The sequence below is a fragment of the Ambystoma mexicanum genome, chromosome 13 (genome assembly GCF_040938575.1).
Source record: "Ambystoma mexicanum isolate Mex_15411 chromosome 13, UKY_AmexF1_1, whole genome shotgun sequence".
Taxonomy (NCBI): Eukaryota; Metazoa; Chordata; class Amphibia; order Caudata; family Ambystomatidae; genus Ambystoma; species Ambystoma mexicanum.
This window is the reverse complement of record NC_090938.1, coordinates 670,870,954-670,877,681: the sequence shown is the minus strand read 5'-3', so window position 1 is coordinate 670,877,681 and position 6,728 is coordinate 670,870,954. Positions and strand designations below refer to the sequence as shown.

The following is a 6,728-nucleotide window of genomic DNA, read 5'->3' as shown; positions in this document are numbered from 1 at the left end:
ACAGCTGTGCTGTCTATACTGATGCCGCTTTGTTGCAGGAGCCAAGGACAGTATGACAGCGGCAATCGCTCTGCCCCGCCTTGGTTATTGACGAAGGAGAGCCCCGGGTACCTCTGACACACTGTGCAGGTTTGGTCAGCTTTAGTTCCTGGTCTTAGGTTTCTTACATTCCAAAGTAATGGTCTTTAAAGGTCAAGGGTACTTCCTTCCTTGCAACCCTTTATGGTCTTGCTGTCTTTCTCTTTTTATTAAACTACCATCTTGGAACTGCTGTTTCCTTGTGTGCTTTGTCTTGCTCAGAGTGCGCTTTCGTGCTCCGCCTTTTATCTTTGTGGGGAAGTGTGATGGAAGTCAGGTGTGTGTAATGATCAGTAATTGCCTGACCATCGTAGTGGGACATGTCAGCTATACGCCTCGGGTGTTAGTCCGTTGTTGTCTGCGGTGAGCTGTCCGTGAGAAAGTGTTTGTGTTGGGAAAGGGGATGGGGATCCTACCTGGTGGGATGGTGAAAAGGTGTTATAAGGAAGGGGATACCGCTTCTCACCCTCCGGTGTCCCACTTCCACCCCCCGAAGACCCCCCATCCAGGTGATCCTCTGCACTGATCCACCCCCAGGAACTGGATCCAAAAGCAATGGCAGTGTCCTGGCCACCTGGATGACAGATCCCCAGGGACTAGCGGGTGAGACACCTTCAGGTTTCTCACATTACCTTGCAGGCTGGAATAAAGGAATCTTTCTTCACCTGTTGCTTCAAAGGCCTGGACCATGGCAACAATAACTCTTAAAAGAGATCACTGATCAAAGCAGTTACAGACACTCTGGGGATTACTGACTTATCCTTCAGAATCATTTCAGACAGCATGAAGTGCGGTGGCTCTGATGTGAGACTTGGGATGGCAAACCAGCACCTGCGAGCAGCCATACTGAACTGTGCGGATGCCATGGCACTTAGAGGTGTAGATGTACGCCAGGACAAGCTGTTGTATGCCATTTACACGACACGTGGAATGCACCTTTGTGTGATATCATGGTGATCTCACAAAAGAATTACATGAATACATGTGGGCTTAGACAGTTAAAATTCAATGGCCTCTTGGCCCCAGCAAACATGATGGACCTGAACCAATCAGCTTTGGAGGGTGTATCGCCTGATCCTCCTTACCCACTCTAACGAGTATAGCAAAGGACAATGTCTATGGATGCATTGCACATGTCACCCCGTCCAGGCCCCAACAATGATAATATTTGTCTGTGTTTCATAAACATTCTGTCATGCCTGCGTCTGCTCCTTCCTCCATTTCTACACCTATCAGCCTCAAGACCAGGTTGACTGCTGCTTCGCGGCATGAAAACAGGCAGTTTGCCCATCAAACGGCAGCCAGGCCATTCTATTCTCGTTCGAAACTAACAGGGAGATTACCATGGAAAAGACTTGCGTTTCAGGGACGCTGCATATTACGTCCAGACATTGCTGCTTTAAGCCATCACGTGATGAGGAGAACAGCGTCTCATGATCAGGTTACCTCTTCCGAGACGTTATTTAAACTTGTTTAGACAGGTGTTTGGTGCTTGTGATTAGCGTTAGCTCCTGAAGCTCTGGCCATTTGTTTCTGCATTCGTTCTTGTTATATATTGTATCCCTTGGACGTCCTTGGCTTTATTGCAGCTTCTGTCTACGCACACGGCATTCAGTTTCCTCGGTACCTAAAATTCAGCCTGTTTAACCGATTGCTTCTGTCTCCGCCCACAGCATTCAGTTTCCTCGGTACCTGGACTTAAGCCTGTTTAACGGATTGCTTCCGTCTCCGCCCACGCCTTTCTATCTACACGGTACTTCATCATTGGCCTGTTTTACGGACTGTTTTTGTACTCCGCCTGCCAATATCAGTCTTGACGGCAGGCTTGTTGCTATTTTGTTTCAGACCACGGCAAGGACAATCTAGTATCACGGGTGTGGTTTTCATACTACTTAAAGTGCTGCTGCAAAGTAGTTCAGTGGCACAGGTTATTTCCTGGTGTTTTTCCTGCACACAGAGCAACTTGTGAACTAAGGAATCTTTACACATTTTGTTTGTTTCTTCTGCACATCCAGGATCCACCATTCAAGTAACATTTACTCCTTCCATTCAAGTACTTACCTCTGTCTCTTCACTATCAGTAAGGATATGTGCACAGGATTTTTATGGACGCTAACCAGAGGAGTTTCAAGTGCACCAACCTGACTCTAGTGCGTCCTTTGTGCCGTTCGGGTTCTAGTCCCTAACTAACCTTCCCTTTCCTCGTTTGTTTTTTATTTTCCTTTGGACCAAATTGGACTTCCTCAAATTCTTGCTGAGAGGACGAGGTGGTGAATTTGGGTTTATCCAGAAGTTTAGAGTTGTTACCCTCAGGTTAGTTTAGTATTTTTCGGGTGATATCTGCATTGGTGTTCAGCTTAGAGCAAATACTGAATAGTACCTATTATTCCAGCCTGGTGAATTCCTGCAAATTGTGGATTCTGCGCCCTTTCCATTGATTCAGTCTGTTAGCTTTTTGTACAATATCAGCTAGTGAGGTACATCATTAGGAAAGTCTTTTTGACTTCTAAAGGTTCCGAAGACAGAAAATAGGGAGTGCCAGTGTCACCCTGTATCATTTTTTGCATCTCTGGTGAGTTATTGTCTTCCTTATCTTACCCTAGTGACTAATTGTGACAAATTGTCTCATGGATTGTCGCTGGCTTGAGCATTAGACTCAAGGATCCTGATCTTGTGGTATATATGGAAAAAGCAGACATTCTATTATTACAGGAGACGAGGCCTTGGACACAGTCCACATGGACAATTTTGAGGTTTTCAGCGTGAAGGCATCTCCTTCCTTAGGGCAGGAATGGTGGTGGTCTCGCCACATACGTATGGAGTTCTCAGACTAGTGTATTCTTGACATTATCGACACTGTTGATCATAGACGTTGAACTGGTAGATGGCACTTTGGGGTTTATAGCCAATATTTACAATGCACCCTGTGATACTGATAGCAGTGGGCCGGTGGCAGGGCTGCTGGGTGTAATGCACGCTGCAAGAAAGTGTATAGCCCCTACACTGTTTATTATATTCTTACTGGGTGGTGATTTCAATTTAAAAATGGGCAATTATGGCGGCATTGTTGAAGGCGCAGTAGAAGAGGACATGGCATTTGGCATCCATTCGCCAGCTCTGACAGCCTAGCTCGGATCGCAGGGGTAAAAGATTTACAGACCCTCTTATTGAACTGAGACTCAGGGCAGTAAATGGAAGATTCCCATCCGATGTCCCGGGCAAGTGTACCTTCTCAAACACAAGACACTGTTAAACTATTGACTACGTTATACTGGGTGTCAGAAATTGTCTCTGGATGAAAGATTTGGAGGTGGTTTGTCGGGTGAAAAGTGACCAAGTCCCCCTCATCCTGACGGTATGGTCTAGGGTTGACTCGACCTTATTGGGGAATAATGAGGTCGAAGTAGGCACATATAAAACGCTGCGCTGGTGGAACGTGGACTCAGACTGGTTGGTCATTAGGGTAATGCATGCAAACTTAGATAATTTGGAGAAATGTCTACACCCTGGTGTCAATGACCAGGCCAAATGGCTGGCCTGGACTGACATAACAACAACCATCATTCAGGCATTCAGGGAAATCCCCACCACACCAAAAGCGGTATTGGGCAGTGCACAGTAGTTTAACGCAAAAGGTAGGTTGGCAAAACTATCCCTCCTATCTGCACTTAGGCTGCAAACCAGAGACCAAGAGGAAATAGCCAAAGCCAAGGCACTTTATAATACCCCAAAAAATAACAAATAGGTACTAGCAGAGCAGGCGTGGGTAAAACTAAGGAGGGCTGCAACATCAGGTAGCCTATGGGAGTACTGCAGAACCAGCTTGGATGGATTATGTTCTAGTGAAAAGTCCCTGAACCATCACATAGAGTTAGTGGGGGGGCCAAATGGATTCAACATTTCTTGACACTATATGATAACTCACGTGATGAGAGTAGCGGGAGAATTTTAGACATAGCTGACTGAGACATCCTTGCTTGTAATACCTGCCAGACTACTGCTCCCAGCCTGGTGGTGTCGATGAATGTAGTTGCCAAGCCCTTTCAGGGGTGGCCAATGGCAAATCAGCTGAACCGGTCTCAATCCCGATCGAGTTTTTCAAAGATGAGATGGCGCTGTGGGTCCCGGTAGCCAATTTGATCTTCAATGTGATACTACATCTAAAGGCCATACCGGACTCTTGGAGGGAGGTGACCATAGTACTGATCTTCAAGAAGGGCAACAGAAGTGATCCAGCATGCTACAGCCCAGGCTCCTTAATTGACACATCAGGAAAATGGTTTGGATAATTGCACAGAAGGATCATGGACTGGGTCACAGAAAATCGAATCCTCCCAGGGTACCAGTATGGCTTTCGTGAGGGAATCAGCACAGTTGATCATATACTGAACTTGAGCCTAGTTATGGACATGTAGGTCTGTGGTTATAAAGGGACAATCTATCTGGGCTTCATGGACCTTTCAACTGCATTTGATTGCATTAACCATGTCAAGCTTTGGGTAGTACTGCGTGACTAGGCATGCCACAGTACATCTTACAAGTCTTACTTCAGATGCACTCAAATTTATCGGCGAGAGTGGGCACTCAAGGCAAAACAACCAAGTCATTCTGAGTAACTTGAGGAGTGAGGCAGGGGTGTGTAATAGCCTCGCTCCTTTTCAACCTCTATATAAATTCACTGCCAAACGCAGTGCTTGGCTTGATGAGTGATGTCCCCAGGATGGCTGAGCAAAAGACATGTGTAATTTTGTACGCTGATGATGCAGTCCTGATAGCTAGAACGAAACAGGCTCTGCAAATGTTGGTCAATGGGTTTAATAACTACATGGGGCAGAAAACCTGAAAATAAACGTGGGGAAATCAAATGCCATGTATGTGGGTAATAGTAAACCCCAGGGAAACGCAATATCCATAGAAGGCAAGAAACTGGAATGGGTCACGTGCCCTTAGATGGCAGCCACATATCAAGGACTAAACACTGAAGACTACGCAAATCGATGGCTCAATTCTGAGATATGGCTCAAGACGGGGTGGACTGCCATTAGAGCACATTATTTGTATTTAATCTGCAAACTCAGCACCATTGTTTGCTTTTATTTTCACTAAACCATCCAAAAAATCTGGAATGCTTCACGAATTTGCGTCTCATCCTTGCCTTGGGGCCATGGTAATCTTCTCTGTATCGTTCCAATTTTAGTATATATGCTGCCGAAGTGAGCACAAAAATCAGCACCACAGTTGACCCATGGTGCAGCTGTGTGGGTTTATCACCTGGTGAAAGCAGCCCAGGTCAGTGAAAATCAATTCCTGAGGAAAATCATGGGCGTGCCTCAAGGCTTCTCAAGGTATCTACTACACGAAGAACTAGACACAGTCCACATAGAAGACCTCATACTATTACAACCATTAACCTACTCGCTATGCTTATGGGGAACTCTCACCTGTCACTAACTAGAACCTTGGTAAGAGACATAATGACCTCGAATGTCAGTGGCTCCTCCCTCTGGCTAAATTAAATTAAGCATTAAGTCATCTCTCTGCAAGCTTGGCTGCACACGCTCGCTTTTTGAGTAAGGAAGCATTGGTTGGTAATGTTGGAGAAAGGAAGTTTGGGGAGAGTTTCACTTCTTATCAAGCAAATGCCAGGAGGAGAACCGAATTGCAAAAACAAAGTGTGTAATTTTATCATAAGAACATCACTGCCACAGCTGCCAAGATAGATTACGCCCAGTGGTTTAAAAACCCAAGGAAACAGGCATTCATTCTCTGTTTCAGAACAAACCTACACCGAATACTAGTATAATTGGGTGGAATTGTGCATGTTCTTGGCAAAAGGCACATGACTTGCAACACTTTTTATTTTTCTGCTCTATCTTTGCAATTCCGAGGAAGAGATTCCTCCTCCCAATATTGAGGATGTGGGAGGTGAGACACGTTCAATTAGCCCTTAGGCTTTTTTATCAGTCTGAGAATTGTTCACAGCACAGTGCATTTACTCTTATATTGAAAGCACTTTCTTGTTGCGTAGCCAATTACTATGAACAGAATTTTACATGTGCTGCTTATTTTAATTTATTATATTTGTATCCTGGCGCTAATCTATTTCATTTCCTTTAGATACATACTGTTGTGGTTGTATTTCTTTTTATATTGTATATTCTTCGATGGAAATTACTATTTTCCTAATAAAGAAAGATTAAAGTAAAAGTTACTCCCTCTTGGACTTTAAAAAGACCTCCAACTCTAATAGATTCTCATGGGGTGCCTCCACAATATGATGATGGTTTCTTCACTCTACACACACACTCCCTGATCTTTCTCCCTCTTCCTCGATTCTCATTCTCTCTTCTTCTTCCTCCTCTTTCGCTTTTCCTCCCTCAATCTTAGTAGGTTCTCTCTCTCCTGCTTTCTCCCAGATCTTTGTAGGTTCTCCCTCTCCCTCATGCTTCTATCATTGCTCTCTCTTTATCTTCTTCTTTCCTTTGTCCTTTCCCTCTATTTCTCCAACTATTTCCTCCCCCCTCTCACTCTCTTCTCTGTCCCTCCTATCTGCTCACACTTTCCTTGCTCTCCTCCTTCGCATAGGAATAAGTTACTTACCTGTAACTCCTCTTCTCCAGCATTGGTATCTTTCATAGATTCACATGCTG

General features: G+C 44.9%; 1 non-coding gene across 1 annotated transcript; it reads right to left on the bottom strand.

Moving 5' to 3' along the window:
• Positions 1 to 5,192: 5,192 nt before the first annotated feature.
• On the bottom strand, positions 5,193 to 5,299 carry LOC138522154 (U6 spliceosomal RNA). The gene has a single exon (XR_011283258.1). It is a non-coding gene; the product is annotated as a U6 spliceosomal RNA (small nuclear RNA).
• Between the last annotated feature and the right edge of the window lie 1,429 nt (positions 5,300 to 6,728).